This window comes from Tamandua tetradactyla, chromosome 19 (assembly GCF_023851605.1).
Source record: "Tamandua tetradactyla isolate mTamTet1 chromosome 19, mTamTet1.pri, whole genome shotgun sequence".
NCBI lineage: Eukaryota > Metazoa > Chordata > Mammalia > Pilosa > Myrmecophagidae > Tamandua > Tamandua tetradactyla.
Window position 1 is genome coordinate 1,504,947 of NC_135345.1, and position 19,916 is coordinate 1,524,862.

General features: G+C 40.6%; 1 protein-coding gene and 1 pseudogene across 2 annotated transcripts in view; one reads left to right on the forward strand and one right to left on the reverse strand.

Annotated features, from left to right (window-relative positions):
* LETM1 (leucine zipper and EF-hand containing transmembrane protein 1) overlaps positions 1-19,916 on the reverse strand; it is a 103,295-nt gene that overhangs the window by 26,427 nt on the left and 56,952 nt on the right. The window lies entirely within an intron of this gene.
* On the forward strand, positions 4-10,777 carry LOC143663690 (ribosomal L1 domain-containing protein 1 pseudogene; annotated as a pseudogene).

Sequence of the window (19,916 nt, forward strand, 5' to 3'; positions counted from 1 at the left end):
GGAATGCGGTCCGGGGCACGCTTAGAGCGCGTGCATGCTTCCTCCAGCCAGGGCTCTGCAACAGTCCACAGTGGCTCCGCCGCCCCGAGAGGCTCAGCCCGCAAGTCCCCACTGTGGCGAGCACCCACATGGCATGCCCGGCGTCCTCAGACGAGCGGGGCAGGGCGCAGACCCCGAGGGGAGCTCCATCCATCACTGCACAGGCCTGGGTGCCAAGCTCTGAAGGTGGTGCCTGCCCCACGGCTTGGGGGTCAGCCCCACAGCAGGGATGAGACTCAGGACCTAGCAGGGTATGGCAGGGAGCCCTCCTTGTCCAGCAGGACCGCTGCGGCCATGCGGCCCACCCCTCAGGCGGTGCACAGAAAGCAGTGCTGGCTGTGGACCTCTTGGGATACCGGTTAGAGGGTTAGATTTAAGACCATAATACAAAACTATAAATAAAGAATATGTTTTATCAAAATTCCGGCAGCCTGTTTCGCAGACATAGAAAGACCAATCCTCAAATTCAGCAGAAAGCATACGGGGCCTGGAACAGCCAAAACTATACCGAAAAAGAGGAACAAGCTGAGAGGTCTCACGCTTCCCCACTTCAGAACTGATTACAAAGACACAATAATGAAACTGGAGTGATGCTGGTGTAAGGTCAGACAGACCAACAACACAGAACTAAAAACACAGAAATAAACACATTTATGGCCAGGTGAATTTTGACCAAGGAGCCAGGGCTATTTTGATGAGGAAAGAAAAGTCTCTGCAACAAATGTTTCTGGGAAACCTGGAAATCGACATGCAAAAGAATAAATGTGGAGCCTTTCCTCATACCATATACACAAATCAATTCAAAAATGGATCAAAGACCTAAAATGGACCTAAAAATGGATCCAAGACAAAACCATAAAACTCTTAGAAGATAAAAGAGGGGAACACAGTCATGGCCTTGGAATTGGCAAAAGATTCTTATACATTACACTAAAGCATAGCAACAAAGGAAACAAGAAAAACTGGAATTTCATCAAAATTAAAATTTTTTGTGCATCAAAGGACATTATCAAGAAAGTGAAAAGATAACAGAATGGGAGAAAATAGTTGCAAATATAATATACCTGAAAAATAGGGTTTAATTTCCAAAATACATAAAGAACTGCTACAACTCAACCAAAAAAGATAAATGACACAATTTAAAAATGGGCAAAGGTGGGCGGGCCGCGGTGGCTCAGCGGGCAAGAGTGCTTGCCTGCCATGCCGGAGGACCCCGGTTCGATTCCCGGCCCCAGCCCATGTAAAAAACAAACAAACAAACAAAATATAATAAAAATAAAGATGTTTCCCTTTCTTCCTCCCTTCCTTCCTTCCATCCTTCCTTCCTTCTCTGTCTTTCTTTCCTTCCTTTCCTTCCTCTATCTTTAAAAAAAAAAAAAAAAAAAAATGGGCAAAGGTGAAAAGTCTACAACAAAGCTACTAGGGCTAATAAATGAGTCCCGCAAAGTGGCAGCATACAAGATCAACACGCAAAATATCAGTACTGTTTATATATACTAATAACGAGCAATCTGAGGAAGAAATCAAGAACAAATTCCATTTACAATAGCAACTAAAGAATCAAATATCTAGGAATAAATTTACTGGAGCCCTTTGAAAGGGGAAACATTTTGGAGAAACCTCAGATACAGACACCTGGGGAACAGGAGCAACAGAGCCAGAAGAGATGTAGACACGTGGCCACGCCTGGAGCGCCGACAGAGAGCAGCTGCCGAGACACGGGCAGAGCCCAGCAGACGTCGCTGTGCACCTCCCTGAGATGCTCAGCAAGCCGAAACCCAGAGCTGTGTCCCAGGGGAGCCGAGTGAAGGTCCACAGGCACCACTCGTGTGCGAGAGGAAACCACAGGCATCAGAAGCTGGAAGCAACAGAACTGAGAACAAGAACCAGCAGACGCCAGCCACGTGCCCTCCCATGTAACAGACATTGGCCTTCCTTGAGTCAAGGTCTCTGGCTGGCAGAGATCCACACAGTGTTTCAGGGACCTAAATCCTTCCACCTAATGGCTCCACTATCGCCAAGGGGATAGTGGAATGGAATTTTACCCACATACCATTGACCAGATCCCATCCTCAAGAACACACCGAATAAGACCAACGAACCTATCTGTGTTTCTAGGACAAAAGTGAGTGACAGCATTTTCCAGCCTACCATATAGTTGTATGTGGCCACAAGACAGAATTCCTACCAGTGGGGCATGAGCAGAAATGAAGAAAGAAGCAAATCATGAGAATTCATTGATATTTATTCATGTAGTTGTTAATGAGCATCTCTATTTTGTGTAACATATTTTAATGGATGCTGAGGGGTACACAAAGACTAAATGCTTGTCTGCCCTCAAGCTATTTACAATTAAGTTACTAAGACTTAACTTAGGACATGAAACTAAAAGTCTAATATAAATTAAAAGGCATGGGGGGGGGTACGAGGGTAGTTCAGTGGGAATTTTTGCCTGCCAGGCAGGAGATCAGGGTTCAATTCCCAGCCCATGAACTTCCCCCCAAAATAAACAAACAAGCAAAACAAACAAACAAAAAAAGAAACAAATGGTACTGAGATAACAGGATACTCACATGGAAAAAGAATTAAATGTGACCCTGCCATACAGCGTACAACAATAACAACAAAAAATCGAAAGACAATAAGAGCACTGAAAGAGATTTAAACATTTTTCCAAATTACTGGAAATCTGGAACTTAGTGTGAATTAAAAAAAAAAAAAAAGAACACGGCAGACCATGGCGCTCAGTGGGGACTGGGGTTCTGTCTCCTATTGTTCTCTAAGACAGAGCTGATGGTAAGAAGGCTAACTAAAACCAAACCAGGTAAATGGAAATACTAGCAGTCAATGAGAGGGAGGGGTGAGGGGTATGGGATGTGTGAGCTTTTTCTTCTTTACTTCTTCTTCTGGAGGCATGCAAATGTTCAAAAAATGATCATGGCGATGAATACACAAGTATGTGATGATACTGTGAGCCACCGATTGTACACCATGTATGGAATGTCTGTGTATTTGTATGTTGTTTTAGTAATAAAAATTTTAAAGAATAATAAAATTAATAATTAAAAAAAAGAAGATTAAGTCTGAGGATGTGCAGGCACCTCACTTAGGTAAAATTCACTTAGGGCCCACTGGACTGACGCAGGAAAGACTTGAGCAAAGACGTGAAACAAGCTATTTCCTCCCACATCACCCAGAATCACATCCCCAGGGTATTCTGGGGGCCTCCCTGGACTCCCTGGAGGCCAAGCACACACCACTTGGGGCTGCAGAAGTTCTCAGTGTCCTGGGGATTCTGAGGGGTAATGCTGCAAAAAGTTCACGCCATTTGACTAGACAGATTGGTTTAAAACAAAAGAAGAAAAATCATAACCAACAATGACAGCTATCTCATTTAACTACTAAGCAATTTTAAGAGGTTTTATAGCTTAAGAGCCTCAATGTGAATCTCTCTGGCACGAGCTGGCCCTGGCACAGTGATAGTGAGGTCCACAATGCCTTCTTGATTAACATGGGAAAAGACTTGTAACAAAATAAGGTTTCAGTGGCTAAGAAAGTTCACACCGAGTCCAGAGGCTACTCTGGAGGCTACTCTTCTGCAAGCTTCAGCCAGATGTTATTAATGGCTACAGTTCGCCAAACCCCAACCCAAACCCCTGCTGTTAACCTCACAGACCACCCAGGGCTCTATCTGAGAGCTGATAAAAGTTGCACGCACTAGGTTTACATCCCAGAAACCTAAAACCTTCAGATGGTTCCAGTTCAGCTAGGTTCTGACACTCAGAGGTGCCAGTATGTCCAAGAACATCAACCAGTTCAACCCCACCCCACATTGTCAATACCCCTTTCCAACAAGAAAAAAGTTAGACTGGGCATAACCCAAATATTCCTAAAGACTAGGAAAAGGATCAAAGGAGAAGGAGGAGTTATGCAGAGAAAATAGGATTTAACAAATGAACATGGCTACTGAATCATTGTATTGATATTTCTGTTTAGTCTCCAGTGTCTCTGAGCAGCTACAAGGAAAACTTGAAATTGCGGAACTATAACCCACATCAAACTTTGAAATCTCTTCTGTTACTACTTGTTAAAATGTACTTTGAAACTATATATATATATATACACACACACATATATATACATACATATATATACATTTATATATCTATATCTATATATATCTATATATATATATATAGGAATAAACTGAACCCAGAATGTAAAGGACTCATACATAGAAACTTACAAAACATAATCAAAGAAGACCTGAATAAATGGAAGGACATTCCAGGTTCATGGAGTAGAAGATTAAATATTATTAAGATGTCAATTCTACCCAAATTGACTTATAGATTCAACTCAATCCCAATCAAAATTCTAGCAGTCTACTTTGCAGAAATGCAAAAGGCAACTATCAAATTTACATGGTAGGATAAATACCCCTAAATAGCCAAAACCATCTTGAAAACGAAGGACGAAGTAGGAAGACTAACACTTCCTAACTTAAAAGCATACCATAAAGCCGCGATGTCAAACAGCATGGTACTGGCACGAAGTAAGCATACTGATCAATGGAATTAAACTGAGTTCACAAACAGACCCTCACATATCTACGGTCCATCAATTTCTGACAAGGCCCCCAAGTCCACTCAATTGGAACAGAACAGTCTCTTTAATACATGATGTTGGGAGAACTGGATATCCATATACAAAAGAATGACAGCCACCCCCATCTAATGCCATATATAAAAATTAACTCAAAATGGATTAAAGTCCTAAACATAAGAACCACTACCATAAAACTCCTAGAAAAATGTAGGGAAGCATCTTCAAGACCTTGTAGTAGGCAGTGGTGTCTTAGACCTTACACCAAAGCACAAGCAGCAAAAGGAAAATGCGATCAGCGGGACTTGCTCAGAATGAACACCTTCCGTGCTCCAGAGGACGCTGCCAAGGAGGCAGAAAGGCAGCTGCTCGATGGGAGAAAACACCGGGAAACCACATACCCAGAAAGGGCTTAACATTCAGAATACGTAAAGAAATCCCACAACTCAACACTAAAAAGCAAACAACCCAATTAAAAAATGGGCAAAAACAAGTTAATAGGTTAAAAGTCCTTGATCTTGAGGCTTGCTCTTATGAAACTTACATCTGTAATGGAGAAGCTAAGCCTACCTATAATAATGCCTAAGAGTTACTTCCAGAGAACCCCTTTTGTTCTCAGATATGGCCTCTCTTTCTCTAAGGCCAACTCTACAAGGAACATCATTACCCTCCCCTCTACGTGGGACATGACATCCAGGGGTTAAAGTCTCCGTGACAACATGGGACACAACTCCCAGGATGAGCCTGACCCTGGCACGGTGGGACTGACAACATCTTCCTGACCAAAAGAGGGAAAGGACATGTTACAAAATAAGGTATCAGTGGCTGAGAGAGTTCAAACAGAGTTGAGAGGCTATGCTGGAGGCTACTCTTATGCAAGCTTCAGCCAGATACCGCAGATTGTCATGTATGCCCAGTCCCAACCAACAGTATTCCTGTAAACTTTAAAGAATACTCAGAGCTCTATCTGACACTCTATAAAAGTTTCACTTACTAAGTTTATTTTTCAGAAACCTGCAACTTCCAGATGGTTCAGAAGAACTAAAAGCAGGGATGCAAACAGACATCTGCAATCCAATGTTCACAGTGGTATTATTCATAATTGCCAGAAGATAAGAAGCAACCCAAGTGTCTTATCAACTGATGTATGGGTTCACAAACTGTGGAATCTATAATAAGATGCACTATTATGCAGCTGTAAGAAGGAAAGAAGTCCTGATGCATGCGACAACATGGGTGAACCATGATGACATTACGTTGAGTGAAATAAGCCAGACAGAAAAGCACAAATATGGTGTGATCTCACTATTAAAAACTAAATATAATAGGCAAACTCATCGAGTTAATCTCTAGAATATAGGCTACCAGAAAACAGAATGAGGGTAGAGAATGGAGAACTGGCACTTAATTTGTGTAGAAATTATTAATAAGATTGACGTTAAGTGCTTGGAAATGGATAGAGCTGATGTTAGCATATTATTGTAAGTATAATTAACAGCACTGAATTATACATGCGGTTGCAGCCGGAAGGTTAAATTTAGAGTTGTGTATATGTTGCTAGAAGGAAAGCTAGAGGATAAAACATGCGACTGTATAACCCAGTGAACCTGTTGTGGACAATAATTGCAGTTAATTGTGCAAATATAAGAACATTCTTACATGAACTAAAACAAATGTACGCCACTATTACAAGGTGCTAATAATAGGGTGGAATATGGAAAAAAAAATACACCTAGAGCAATCTACTGACTCCAGTTAACAATAACACCTTAAAGCTCTTCCATAAATGGCAATAAAGATACCACACCAAAGTGAAGTTTCAATAATAGAGGGCTCTAAGGAGCATAGGGTTTTTTCTTTTTGGAACTATGAAAATGTTCTAAAATTGATTGTGGCAATGAAAGCACAACTCTGTGATTATACTGAGAGTCATTGATTGTACACTTTGGAAGGATTCTGTAGTGCATGAATAAAACTGTTTAAAAGAAAAAAATGGGCAAAGGACCTGAACAGACATTTCTCAGAAGATATACAAATGAATAAAAAGCACATGAAAAGATGTTCAATGTCATTAGCCACTAGGGAAATGCAAATGGAAACCACAATGAGACACCACTTCATAACTACCAGAATATTCATTATTTTAAAAACAGAAAATAACAGTTGCAATCAGGAGATTCAGACAGATATTTATATACCTATGTTCATCATAGCATTATTAAAAAAAGCCAAAAGTTGGAGGCAACCCAAGTGCCCATCAATAGATGAATGGATAAAATAAAATGTGGTCTGTTCATACAATGGAATATTATTCACCCATAAAAAGGAGCTAAGTTCTGATTCGTATTACCACATGGATGAACCTTGAAGACATCATGTTAAGTGAAAGGAGCCAGGCACAAAAGGGCTAATACTATAACTTGGTCATTCCCAGAAACGTCAGGCATTTAAATGACACCTGAGACTCAGAGTTAGAGCTCTGAGGCTATGAAAGTCAGCAGTACCCCATACAGGAACTGATTAAGAAGTTGAAACAAGGATCAGACTTCGACTACAGATATAAATGAAGCCGATCTGGATAGGACTGGGGTAGATCAGAATACAGGGTAAGGGAGGATACCATCCATATTTTAAAACACCAACTTCTATGTAAGACTAAAGGGAGAGATGTTCATTTGGTATAAAATTTATATTTTGGGTAGTACATTACCTAATTTAACTTGTATGGTCAGTTTAGTTGAATACCATAAGTACATGGAATCTTGAATAGGATGAGAAATCTTGAGGATTTGTCAGGTTAGTGTGATGCCCTGATATATTTCACAGTAATTTGGGCAGTGCATAAAGAAGTATTTGCAAAATTCCCTTGGGGGACTGGGGAGAAAGTAAGAAATAGTCAACTTCCCCATTTGGAGAATTTCTGATATTCTCACAAGCAGCAGGGACACCAAATCAACAGGCTAAACCCTCGATCTTGGGGTTGGCCCCTATGAAACTTATTCCTGCAAAGGATAGGCTAAGTCTACTTATAATTATGCCTGAGTAACCCACTGAGAACCTCTTTTATTTTTCAGATGTGGCCTCTCTCTCTAAGCCAGCCCAGCAGGTGAACATACTGTCCTTCGCCCTACATGGGACATGACTCCCAGGGATGTAAAACTTTCTGACAATGTGTGACAGAAATCCTGGGATAAACCAGGACCTGGCATCATGGGATTGAGAAAGTCTTCTTGACCAAAAGGTGGAAGAGAAAAATAAGACAAAATAAAGTTTCAGCAGATGATAGATTTCAAACAGATTTAAGCAGTTATCCTGAAGGTTACTCTCTCTTTTTTTTTTTTCATGGGCAGGCACCGGGAATCAAACCCAAGTCTCTGGCATGGCAGGCGAGAAGTCTGCCTGCTGAGCCACCGTGGCCTGCCCTGGAGGTTATTCTCACACATTATTTAGATAAACCTTTTCAGTTTATGGTGTACTGGAGTAGCTGGAGGCAAGTGCCTGAAACTGTTGAGCTGTGTTCTAGTAGCCCTGATTCTTGCAGACAAATGTATAAAGATTTAGTTTACACGCTTTGACATGGTTGTGAAAACCTTGTGTCTATGCTCCTTTTATGCAGGGTATGGACAGATGAGTAAAAAAATATGAATAAAAATAAATAAATAATGGGGGGATAAGGGGTAAAATAAATTATATAGATAGAAATACCAGTGGCCAATGAAAGGGAGGGGTAAGGGGCATGGGATGTATGAGTTTTTTCTTTTTTTTCTTTATTTCTTTTTCTGGAGTGATACAAATGTTCAAAAAATGATCGTGGTGATGAATACACAACAATGTGATGATACTGTGAGCCACTGATTGTACTTCACCTATGGATTTTATGTGTGTGAAGATTTGTCAATAAAAATATATATTTTTTAAAAGGGCAAATAATGATTCACTTATATGAAATATCTAGAATGAGTAAGTTCATAGAGACAGAAATTAGGGTACAGGTGTCCAGGGCCGGGGGGACAGGGGATGGAGAGTTGCTGCTTTATGGGTACACAGTTTCCGTGGGGGCGGGGGATGGAAGAGATTTAGTAATAAATGGGGGAAACGACAGCACAACACAGTGAAATAATTAACATAACTGAATTATATATTGACAGTGGTGAAAAGGAGCAGTTTTAGATTATACATACATGACTAGAATAAGAACGAAAAAGAAAACCCCACGGAGGTGCACGACACCCACAGCGAGCCCTTCAGTTAACTATAAAAGTCTCATCAACCGTGCTGCCAGGTGCTAAAACAGGGCAGGGCACGGCAGTCCCGTGCCTTATGCATGGCTGCTCTGTAAGCAAACGACTCTATCAACCATTCAGTCAGTCAGGTTCTGGCGCACCTTTAATCCCAGGAAAAGGAAGCACAACCCCCAAACGGAGTGCCTCGGCCCTGGCCACAGGAGAGCAGCAGACCCTCAACACTCCTCCACACTCTCCCTGGCTCTAAACACTGAACGAAAACTAAAACAGAAAATGCAAAACTTTATGGGATGCAGCAAAAGCAGTGTGCAGAGGGAAACTGAGAGCTCTAAATGCCTACATTAAAAAACATCACATGCCCCGATAAATCCCAGAGTGATCTGAACAGTGAATAAAAAAGTATTTGCATCCACTTCCAGCTTTGGGCCTAGGCTCGCGCGTGTGAGGGAGAAGCAGCATGGTGAATCCGTGCGCACGTCTGCACGAGGTGAGAAGGCCATGGAGGATGTAGCTTCGACCCCAGGCTCAGCCTCGACTCCAGAGAGCCCTACCGAACCCAAGCGGGAGTTGCTGGTGAAGAAAATGCAGGTCTTTGCCTTACAGTATTCGGTCAGATTTAGCAGAAGTCTGTTTATTCACCAAGGATAAGCCCAATTTAACTCCTGAAAAGATAGAACATTTCTACAGGAGTCTTTTGAACAAGCATAAAATTGAAACAATTTCTCAGATTATCCCCCTCCGAACTTTTAAAAAAGGAATATAAACCCTATGAAGCCAAGCTCCGTCTCTTGGGTAGTTTTTGACTTCTTCCTTACTGATGCAAGAATTAGGTGGCTTTTACCCTCCATCACAGGGAAACGTTTTTATCTGAGAAAAAAGTTCCAGTATCTGTTAACCTTTTGGCCAAGGATTTATCAAAAGAGATCAATGAATCTATAGGTGGAACTGTCTTAAACATCTCTAAAACTGGTTCCTGCAGTACTATACGCGCTGGTCATACTGGAATGATGTTACAACAGATTCTTAAAAATGTCGTTGCTGTTGCAAAAGGGCTATAGGAAAAATTGCCAGAGAAGTGGAAGAGTGTGAAACTCTTATACCTGAAAACTGAGAAATCGGCTGCCCTTCCAATCTTTTCTTCATTTAAGAGCAGTTGGGATGATGCTAAAGGAATATGCCTTCCTGGTCAGAAGAAAAAAGAGACGAAGAAGAAAGAAAAACTAAAGAAAAAAGAAAAAGAAAGACTGAAATTAAAAAGGGAGAAGAAGAGAAGAAAAAGGGAAATACGAGAGGCTAGAAAAAGAAAAAGCCAACTCCTTAGTAAAGGTCAGGTGCCTCCTGAAGTCAGTGGTGCTCGGATGAAAGACCCTGGCCCCCCGAAGGGGGGTAGCACAGGACCTGAGAAGCAGGAGCCAAGCAGAGTGAAAGCCCCATTGAAAGTGGAAGACGGATCTGAAGAGGAGATTCCTCTTCTGGTACCAATGGACAAAACGCCTGCTAAAGTAATCGTAGAGATGCAAACATGTGCCACAGTAAAGAAATCTCCAAAGAAGAACCTTGGTCCCAACACACCTCTAGGGAAGAAGAGAAAGACTCCTCCAGCTTTGAAGACCTCCAGACCTGCAAAGCCAGACACCCCAGGTAAAGGCCCAGGAAAGAAGCCAAGAATCAAAGAAGAGACAGAGAAAGAAATGAACTCGTCACTGGGGAAAAAAGACCTAAGACAGACTCCAAAAAAGCCAGAGGCTAAGTTCTTTGCTACTCTCAGTAAATCTGCCAGAAAAGCACCCCAGATCCCCAAGCAGTGGTCCCCAAAACCCAGAGTGTCCCAGTCAACCTAAAATCAGCACCTTGACCAGAGAGAACATCAGGGCTACCTGAAGAGATTTTTAAAATACCCAAGTCTTGGCCCCTGTTGCACTCTCCTCCAGGAGGGAGGCCTGGACTTCAAATATTCCTAAAAACCTCCACAGGTAATTCTGATGGATGTTCCTCAGCGTAGAAACCAGTGGTGTGAAGTAAAACCCGTTTTTTAATTGCTCTTCTGTGTCCTAATTTAATGGGAAAATACACTGCTTCTCTGTGGTGTTTTTATTATTAAAGTTTGACATTTGCTTCTGGATATACTGTTAGCATGTCATATCTTACCAATTTTATTTTAAGGCTTATGATTGGAACTTTTCCTTCCCTACTTTAAACCATTTGTTCACCTGAGCTCTGTGCTGGTTTGTGCAGACATTTCCAAAGTTGGTCTGCATGAGAATCAGCTGCAGAGCTTATGAGAAAGATGGATCTCTGGACTCTCCTGCTGAGATCGTGTATGGTGCATCTTGGCAGGTCTAAGGTGGGGCCCTGGAATCATTTTTGTTTTCTTAATTCCCAGACTGAATCACTGAATTGGCAGACATGATGATGGAAATTATGAGGAGTCATTTGTAGAGGGATTGAATGGAATACTGCCTACTAGAGGCAAGAAAATATTTATCTTCCTAGTTTCCTCCAAATCACTCCTCAACCTATGCAGATTTACCTGCCTGTGGCAACTCTAGGTTGGAAACCTGGGAAAGCATACTACTAAGAAAAGTTTGTACACTTGTCAGATACATAGCAGAGCAGCAGATGGCTTTACACTTTCAGTGGATTTGAATTTGAGTACACATCTCTACTAGTGAGTGATGAGTTCGATGTAGTACATGGAGGTGCTCACCTGTGAAAGGCACAAGAGGGGCATGCTTCCAAAGATTGTGAGGTTCAGAAACAAGCAGTGAATTCAGGGGCACAAACTTCAGGTAGTTTTCGTTCAAGTAGGGGGTGTTGAGACTGCTTTTGCTTTTTAATGGTATAAGTTGATTTGTAACATTGATCTTTTTTTTATTATGAAAGCCCCTAACACAAAGTTATTTGTAATCCCACTGTCTTCAGTCTTTTAAAGACGAATATACATTTACTATGTTGTAGGGGTTTATCTTAATACGTTTGAAAAGCTTGTTTTCCATAGAAATTAAGTCCTATGGAAGGATGATCAGATGGATTTGACTCACTCATGACATTTTATGTCTCTTTTTTTACACAGGACAAACTCATGTACATATTCATGCTAACCTGTTCTGTAGATGACGTGATTATCCAGGCATAACTGTGTTTTTTAAAGTCATGTCCTTTGGCCAAGTAAAGGACTTATAACAGCAAACTCTTTGGCCTGTAGCTTAGTCTCTATGGGATAGGATGCAGCTGTGTACCTTTCTGATCCACCGTGGCCCTAATTTCACTGTAATAAACTACCGTTGTTCTCTATATTAAGGAAAGAGTCACTTAAATTTCTTGAGCGGGATACAAGTGTTTGGCAGGAAGGCCATTGTTAAGGATGGGTGACAGTTACGAATTGTAATAAAAATTGTCCAAATCGTGGTACTGGGTTTTCAAGGCTTTGTAAAGACAAAGGCCCTACCTGGCCAATTGGGCTGTGAGCCAATAATAGTCTACTTAGGGGCATGGGGACACCTGGAGGTCTGCTCTGTAGGGTCAGGCTCTTGTGGTTAAGCAGTTTAGTACATGGTTGGTGTTGGAAGCCAGTCCCAGGTTTCTGGAACCCATCTTCCATACCATGGTGATTTCATGGACAAAACCACATCCACTGAGAGAAATGCTGAGTGTAACATTTTTGTTAATTTGTTCAGGAACTTTAATGAGTATGAAAAGTTTAATGTTTTTAAATGCTTTAAATGTATTAAGGAATCTAAAAGATCACACAGTAGTTTACAATTCCCTTGAGGAATGTTAAAATGAGGGTATGAAGAAATTGCTAAGCGTCATGTTGTCTATCACCAGACTGAAAACCCTTTCTCTACTTTTAGTTCATGGGTGTTTAAAGGTTTTAAGTAGCAAGGAAAATCTTTTGCCATCTATTTAAATATTTGAAGGTTCTTCTGCACTTTCTGCATTTTTTTTTTTAATTGCACCAGTTTTCTCAGTCTACAATTAGTGTTAATATTCACAAATCTCCATTAGAGATTTCCACTTGGACATCATGAACTGTAAGAAATCCTCAAACCTTGCCTCCTAAAGGAATTAGTACTTGTGATGAAATGCCGTAAATAAAATTTTGGTTATGATTATTTCAAATATATTGGTATTAGAGTGGAAATATGGCAAGTTGTGTTTTAACCTAAGTTCAACACTGTCTTAAAATGATTAATCTCTTGTTATTAAAAACTCAGTTTGTGGCATTTTCTGTAAGAAGAAAATAGGGCTTCTGCATAATTGACTCACCTAAAAAGATGTTTCTTAGCTTTCCAAAAGACATTACCTGGTAATGTGAGTTAGACACTCAACTTTTCATTATAGATTTCCCTCAAAATCTATTTTTCCAGTATACTCAACTTTACAGTGACCCAGGCTCAAAACTTTGTTGAACTCAGCCACCAAGTTATATCAGTTTTCCTTACATTTCAGCTATCTATACATCCTCACATCTTTTAACCATTAAGTTCCTACAGACTGCCAAGTACAATAATTAGTCTTGGGAAATTAATGCATAAGACATAGCTTCAAACTTTTTAACCCTAACTTAGTTAGTGGCAACCTCAGAATCTGATGTAGGAAGCAGCAGTTTGGCTGCAAGGAAGTGGGAGCTGGGGCTTCTTTTGATGTCTGTACTACCCAAACTTCACTATTCTAAACTTAGAATACTGTGTTACTTGGGGAAAGGGCAGGGGGGTTGGGGAGAAGCGGTCCAAAGCCTCTCTAAGCCACTCTGACTCTTCCTGAATGGAGAAAGGGACACCAGAAATAAATAAATGAAAGAATGTAATGTACCCAGCAAAACACACACCGTGCAAACAGAGCCTAAGAGTTATTTAAAAACAAAACCAACCTTCAAACAGCTTCCCAAAAGGGGAATGGCCCTAAGGTTGTACTGTACTAGAGACAATCTGTGTATACAGGCTGCATTAAAATGGCTTTATACTATGCCTGCTGTATGGCTACTTAGTTCTTTTCACTCAGCAATGCATCTTAAACTTCTTTCCATTATCAGCACATATAGACATATTACCTGCTTAGTATCCTGTTGTATGGATTACTGACGTACCAGAACTTAGCTACTTCTCTACTGCTGAATCAATTCCACATCTTTCTGGTTCTTTGCTAGTCTGAACAATGTTGTATTAAAAATCTGTGTTAGAACATATATATGGAAAAGGTAGAGTCAAAGGTGAAATTGTGAAAGATTTTGCTAAAATGGCTTTTTAAAAGCCGGTACAGTGCTGTTTGGTTTTTTCCATATTTCCCCAGTATCAATATTGTTGTGTTTTTTATTATTAGTAAATCTGTTAGATTTGATTTGTATTTTCTTGGTAAATGAGGAGTTGAGTATTTTTTTATCATTATGGTTTTGCAACTTCAATTGCATCTTTTCCCATTTTGTATTGCTTGGTTGTCATCAATATGTAAGAGGGATGCTTTGTTTTTGTTTTTTAATGCTTGTGTCATGTCAAATCAAAGCATTAAATGCTTGTGTCATGTCAAATCAAAAAACAAATGATTTTTTGGCAGACTGTTTCTAACTTTTTAAAAATAGCTGGTCAGGAGAAACTGTGAAAGACTCTGAAATGAGCAAAAGAAATGATTGAGTGTTTTTTTAGTGGAATGTTGGGGATCGTCTAACAAGTCCTTATGGATTATCTGCTGCTTTGACTGTCCTTGACTAGGCCATTCTACAACTTTGTAGAGATAAAAATCGACTTGTAGAAAACTGATAATAATGCAAACATTTACTGTTCATGATAATGCAAATAAATTGTTTCTTAGAGGATATAAATCTCTGTAAATCAAATCCTTATTGGAACCACTTAAATCTCTTATTGGTTCTCTGCAAATGTTTTGTATCTCTTGTCAAAGTTTTTCATTATGAATGTAATCATATCAACTTTTCATGGCTTTATTCTGTGCTGTTTAGAATTGATTTTTTAAATTAATTTTTAAATTTCTTTTAAATACCAGTAAACACCAAACAAACGCAAAAAAAAAAAAAAAAGTATTTGTAAAATCCCCTTTAGGGAATAATGAGAAAGAGGGAAAATTCAACTTCCCCAAGTTGAATTCTTGATATTCTCATAAGCAGTGTGGACAACCAAAGCAATAGGCTGAGCCCCCAATCTTGGGATTTGTTCATATGAAACAACCCCACAAAGGATAGGTCAAACCTCCTTAAAATTAGGCCTAAGAGTCACCCCCAAGAGAAACTCTTTTGTTGCTCAGATGTGGCCTCTCTCTCCAGCCAAGACAACAAGCAAACCCTCCCCTGTCTACACGGGACATGACTCCCAGGGGTGTGGACCTGGCTGGCAACGCGAGACAAAAACCCTGGAATGAGCTCAGACTCAGCATCAAGGGGTTGAGAAAACCTTCTCGACCAAAAGAGGGAAGAGTGAAATGAGACAAAATAAAGTGTCAATGGCTGAGAGATTTCAAACAGAGTCGAGAGGTTATCCTGGAGATTATTCTTACGCATTAAATAGATATCACCTTGTTAGTCAAGATGTAGTGGAGAGAAAAAAAAAAAAAAAAGATGTAGTGGAGAGGCCAGAGGGAACTGTCTGAAAATGTGGAGCTGTGTTCCAGTAGCCATGTTTCTTGAGGATGACTGAATAATGATATAGCTTTCATAATGTGACTGTGTGATTGTTAAAACCTTGTGTCTGATACTCCTTTTATCTACCTTATCAACAGACAAGTAAAACATATGGAATAAAGATGAATAATAGGGGGAACAAATGTTAAAATAAATTTAGAGTGAAATGCTGGGGATCGGTGAGGGGGAGGGGTGGGAGGTATGGTACGTATGAATTTTTTCCTGTTTTCTTTTTATTTCTTTTTCTGAATAGATGCAAATGTTCCAAGAAATGATCATGATGATGAATATGCAGCTATGTGACGATATTGTGAATTACTGATTATATTATGTAGAACAAAATGATCAAAAATTACGAATGTTTGCGTTTGTCTGGTGTTTTTTGGTATTTAAAAATAAAAAAATCACAACTCGATAACCTACCTTCATACCTAAGGAAACGAAACCAAGAGCAAATGAAACCCGAAGTTAGCAGAAGGAAAGAAGCAGTACAGATTAGCACAGAGATGAATGAAGTGTAAAACAGAAAAACAACAGAGCAAATCAACAAAACCAAAAGTTGGTTTTTTAAAAAAGATCAATAAAATTTACAAACCTTTAAAAAGACAGAGACACACAGAGAGAGGGGACACACAGAACTAAAATGAGGAATGAAAGTGGAGCCATCACTTACAACCTTACAGAAATAAAAAGGATCAGAAGATACTATGGACATTACATGCCAGCAAAACAGAAAACCTGGAAAAAATGGACAAATTCCTTGAAACATACAAATCAGCTAATCTGATGCAAGAAGAAACAGAGACTCTCAACAGAACAATGATAAGTAATAAAATGGAATCAGTAGTCTTCCAGGAAGATGGCCAACTAGAGTAACCTGAGATTAGCCCCACTCCGCGGAAAAGTTAGAGAAGGGACAGGAGGGTGACTGAGGCAGTGATTCAGGAGTGTAGCTGACATGGTAGAGCCTTCGGCACCACATACAGCAGCCCGAGCTGTAGAGGCCGAGGAACTGAGAGGCAGAAAGCTAGAGCCTGGAGTGGAGGCACGGAGCCCGCGGGAGTGCATGGACAGGAGCCAGGGACTGGGAAGTCAGCCAGGCTGCGCTCCTTGGGTGTGCTGCCTTCACTAGCACAGCCCCGTAACCGGCGACTCACCCAATGTACCCGAACTCCGTCATCTGCTCCCATTTCCTGCACTCCAGGTGCCTCCATCCTACCAGCCTCCAGTGCACGTACCCACCCCACATCCCCATCCCAAGTGCAGCCCAACCTACCTCTTCTGTACCCCTCCAGAGCACTACCTCCCCCTCCCTGTTCCCTGCAGGCTGTTGCCAGCGCATAAAGGCTGCAGGCAGTAACCTCCATACCCAGGCTATACCTGCCCCCTGACCATAGTGTCACATAGCCTCACCCTGCCCTCCCTGAGCTCAGCACATCAGTTCATGGCACTCCTAGGCCCACGCATGCACGTGGGACCTCAATTGCATCACTCAGCTCTGGGAATCACACTTTTCAGCAGTCCTAGAACCACCCATGTTTACGGCTCTCAGCCTCACTTCCCAACTCTGAGAACGTGCCAACCTGCACAGCCGGTTCACATCTGCCCCCAGTCCTCAAAGGCATAACACCAACCTGCTGCCACAGCTCTACGCATGCGCACAAAGGGCCCCGTGCTGTGGACCAGCACACACCAGGGTTATATCCCCCAGACCGGTGCACCCACACTGCTACATCCTCCCTGGCTGCTGGGCGCCCACAGTCACAAGCATCAGCATAACATCCCCAACCTGCGCCCAGACCTGCCCTGAATCAAATCACCACACTGAGTGCCCACCCCGTGCCCTGCCCCCTGCTGCACAACCATCCTGCAAATGCAAGGCCTTAGACTACTGAAAGAAACCAACTCCCAAAGTAAATCAGTCAAGATATTTATACGTCACCAAGACAGCAAAAGATCACTAAGCATATCACAATGCAGACAGATAGAGTCCTGCCCAATGACCAAATTAACACACCTGAAGAGACACAGACGTTGGAACAATCAATCAAAGATGTTCATACAACTCTACTTAATACAACAAGTGAGAAAGCAAGTGACACAAAGGAGATCAAGAAGACAGGAGAAGAGCACAAAGAGGAATTTGAAAGAATAAATAGGAGAACAACAGAAATCACAGAGATTAAAGATTCTGTTGACCAAATAAAAACTATACCAGAGGCACACAGCACCAGATTTGAAGAGTCAGAAGAATAAGTGATATAGAGGACAGGATAACTGACTTCAAAGACTCAAAACAGCAAATGGCAAAAAAGATGGAAAAAACTGAATTGGATCTCAGGAAAATGATAGATAAAACAAAGCGCACAAATATAAGAATCACTGGTGTCCCAGAAGGAGAAAAGAGTAAAGGGATAGGTAGAGAAGTTGAGGATATAATGGGGGAAAACTTCCCAACCCTCATTACGGACATAAACATGCAAGTCAAAGGAGAACAAAGAACTCCAAACAGAATAAATCCAAATAGGCCTTCCCCAAGGCACATACTAATCAGTCTGTCAAATGATGAAGAGAAGCAGAAAATCCTGAAAGTGGCAAGAGAAAAACAATCTACTACATACAAGGAAAACCAAATAAGACTGAGTTCAGACGACTCAACCAGCACTCTGGAGGCGAGAAGGCAGTGGTATGATACATTCAAGATCCTGAAAGAGAAAGACTTTCAGCCAAAGAAATTTCCAAGAAATCTGTACCCAGACAAACTGCCCTTCAAAACTGAGGGAGAGATTAAAGGTTTCACAGACAAAGAAGTCCTGAAAGAATCTGTCAACAAGAGACCAGCCCTACAAGAAATACTAAAAGGAGTTCCGCCAGCTGAAAAAAGAAGACAGGAGAAGGAGGTCTGGAGGAAGGCACAGAATTGAAGAGCACCACTAGGGGTAATTTAAATAATACAAAGAGAAAGAGGGAAAAGAATATATAGATCTGACAAATAAGATAAAAAAGATAAGATGGTGGAATCAAGACATGCCTTTTCAGTAATAACTTTGAATGTTAAGGGACTGAACTTACCAATTAAAAGATACAGATCGGCAGAATGGATTAATAAACATGATCCAGCAGCAAATATGCTGCTTACAAGAGACTCATTTTTAGACACAAGGATACAAATAGATTGAAAGTGAAGGGATGGAAAAAGATTTTCCATGCAAGTTGTAACGAAAAGAAAGCAGGAGCAGCTATACTAATATCGGAAAAAATAGACTTTAAATGTAAAGACATCATAAGAGACAAGGAAGGATGCTATGTACTAATTAAAGGGTCAATTTACAAGGAGATATAATAATCATAAATGTCTATGCTCCCAGTCAAGCAGCTCCAAAGTACATGAGACAGACATTGGCAAAACTGAAGGGAGCAATAGATGTTTCAACAATAATAGTATGAGACTTCAATATACCACTCTCCTCTATAGATACAGCAAACAGATAGAAGAACAACAAGGAAAAAGAGAAGCGAAATAACTTGATAAATGAATAGACCTAACAGACATACATAGGTCACTGCACCCCAAAGCACAGGTTATCCGTTCTTCTCCGGTGCTCATGGAACATTCTCCAGGATAGATCATATGCTGGGGCACAAAACAGGTCTTTATAAATTAAAGAACAATGAAATTGTTCAAAGCACTTTCTCTGATCACAATGGGATGAAGCTGGATCTCAACAACCACCAAAGAATGAGAACATTCACAAATATATGGAGATTAAATAACACACTCTTAAACAACCATTGGGACAAAGAAGAAATTGCTAGAGAAATCAGTAGCGATCTGGAGATGAATGAAAATGAGAATGCAACTTATCAGAAAATGAGAAAACAACTTATCAGAAATTATGGGTATGTCAAAGGCTGTGCTGAGAGGGAAATTTATTGCCCTAAATGCCTATATTAAAAAACAAGAAAGAGCAAAAATCTAGGACTTAACAGCACACCTGGAGGAACTTGAGAAAGAACAGCAAACTAACCCCAAAGCAAACAGAACAGAAATAACAAAGATTAAAGCAGAGACAAATGAAAGGGAGAACAAAACAGCAACAGAAAGAATCAATAAAACCAAAAGTTGGTTCTTTGAGAAAATCAATAAAATTGATGGACCACTAGCAAGACTGACTAAGAAAAAAAGCAGAGGATGCAAATAACAAAATCAGAAATGAGAAGGGGTGCGTTATCATAGACCCTGATGAAATAAAAGAAATCATGAGAGGATACCATGAACAACTATACACCAACAAACTAGACAACTTAGATGAAATGGACAAATTCCTGGAGAAACACAAAAAAGCTACATGGACTCAGGAAGAAATAGAAGCTCTCAACAAATGAATCACGAGTAA